Raw genomic sequence first — 2,394 nt, 5'->3', positions numbered from 1 at the left:
GATGGTGGTTCTGAGTCCTAGAGAAAAGGGATCTCCCTTTTCTATCAATAGTAAGCTAAGTTCCGGTTGAGGTAAGGGAGCTCTTCACTGTTATTCTGATATCTAGTTATGTAAGATTTAAGTTCATTTTTCTCTGGCAGTGTGCCAAAATATTATATTTAAAATATATGAAAGATTTCAATTACCAACTTTTTACTGGGAGCAAGGTATTATTTTGGAATACCAAATGATGTGATTTTTGATTTCCCTCTTTCCTTTATATGAACTTCTTTCCCATGTGGTCATGATCATCTTTTGCCTCAGGGAAGAATGGGAATGACATAAGAGAAAATCAAAGACAGAGATGGGCCAATAATAAGGTTTTGGCTTCGAAAAGTAAGCCCTTTAAGTCCGTATCAGGGAGAACACCTGTGAAAGACTGAATATTTTAATGTGCAAGAACTTAGATATTATTTAGGAGGCCGGATAAGGGTAGCTGGGGTCTTATTCTGAAAGAACAAGGCAAAAACTTAACTATAAACAATAACTGACAAGAGACTAAATGGTTGTGACCGTGGAAGACTGAGGGGGCATGAGATGGGAGGCCACTGCAGCCACTTACCTTGGAAAGACAATAGTGGAGCTAGCTTTGAGAGACTGCCCAGCTCCTGCCTCAAAGGGAACTCTTCAGAGTCACAAACAGGAAGATACAAAGAAACCTATCCAATGCCCAGAGTGAGTCCTTTACCATTCAAGGGACCATTGTCATTCTGCCTGTGCTTAGGGTCATACTAGTTGTCCTTCCCTTTGTGTATCCTGTGGGAGCATTCTTCCCTACAGTTGCCTGCCTTTTGCCATGGGATTTTCTTGAGCAGTAACCCTGTCAGATTTGTTAGCTCTTCTGCTTATCTTATGATGGCACAATTTTCAGGACTCTTGCAAGACTCTTGTTTTCAGTCATGGTAGAGTAGACACCATGAACACTGGCAAATGCCACAAATATCCCTGCCTAGAATCTCCCCAGCATAGGTGGTAGAGCCATGGCCAAAGAGGAGGGCGTAGAATAGAGAGAAAGTCTCTTAGTACTGTATTTAGATAGGATAGAACTAAACAGAAGTAGTTGAAGATATCCCTCACACTATTTATTTTCCTCAGTAATGATTATTTATCGAAGGTTTATGACATATTATACCCTATGATTATGAATATATTCTAGCACGATTTTTAAAAAGTTACCTATAGATGTTTTTCACCACTAAATACCTTGGGGGGAAAAAGACTTTGAAAATTGTAGTTTCAAATAAAATGAAAATACATTAAGAACATAACATAATCTAGACGTCTTCTTCCTGCCTTGTCTTCGGCGTTTTTGTTCTCAGAGCTGCTGATAGCAAGATGTCTTCAGGAAATGCCAAAATTGGGCATCCTGCCCCCAACTTCAAAGCCGTGGCTGTTATGCCAGATGGCCAGTTCAAAGACCTCAGCCTATCTGACTACAAAGGAAAATACATTGTGTTCTTCTTTTACCCTCTTGACTTCACCTTTGTGTGCCCCATGGAGATCATTACTTTCAGTGACAGGGCAGAAGAATTTAACAAACTCAACTGTCAAGTGATTGGTGCTTCTGTGGATTCTCATTTCTGTCACTTGGCATGGATCAACACACCCAAGAACCAAGGAGGACTGGGACCCATGAACATTCCCTTGGTATCAGACCCCAAGTGTACCACTGCTCAGGACTATGGAGTCTTAAAGGCTGATGAAGGCATCTTGTTCAGGGGCCTCTTTATCATTGATGATAAATGTATCCTTAGGCAGATCATGGTAAATGACCTTCCTGTCGGCCGCTCTGTGGATGAGACTCTGTGACTGGTTCAGGCCTTCCAGTTTACTGACAAGCATGGGGAAGTGTGCCCAGCTGGCTGGAAGCCTGGCCGTGATACCATCAAGACTGATGTCCAGAAGAGCAAAGAATATTTCTCTAAGCAGAAGTGAGCGCTGGGTTATTTTAGGGCTGGGCTGCAGTGGGTGGCCATGAAGATAAAATCTCTTTTGTACTATTGTCATGCTTAGAACATAAGACTTTAGAGTCTGTACAGATGTGGTATGGGGACAGGACAGGCCTTTCCTGCAGGGGTTGGGGAGGCCAGCCTTTCTTCCTCTGGAGAGAATGGCCTGAGCTGTTATGGGGCAGGCCAACTCTTATGTACAGTAGTAGGGCATCACTGTTTGTCTTTTGTTGTTTCTATTAAACTTGAACTGAGACAAAAAAAAAAAAGAACATAACATAATCTATGCCAAAAAATCATGAAATCTGATTAAAAATATGAAGAATAAACCCATGTAGATTGGACACATAAAAAAAATCTGATTCCCATATTGCATAGTTGCCCTCACCAAGAAATCAGGATTTTC

The 2,394-nt window shown here is 41.4% G+C and overlaps 1 pseudogene; it reads left to right on the top strand.

The window, feature by feature from the left end:
• Window positions 1-1,324: 1,324 nt before the first annotated feature.
• LOC118534168 (peroxiredoxin-1 pseudogene) lies at window positions 1,325-2,062 on the top strand (annotated as a pseudogene).
• Window positions 2,063-2,394: the final 332 nt, after the last annotated feature.

This window comes from Halichoerus grypus, chromosome 2 (genome assembly GCF_964656455.1).
Source record: "Halichoerus grypus chromosome 2, mHalGry1.hap1.1, whole genome shotgun sequence".
Taxonomy (NCBI): domain Eukaryota; kingdom Metazoa; phylum Chordata; class Mammalia; order Carnivora; family Phocidae; genus Halichoerus; species Halichoerus grypus.
This window is presented reverse-complemented; position numbering and strand designations above follow the sequence as displayed.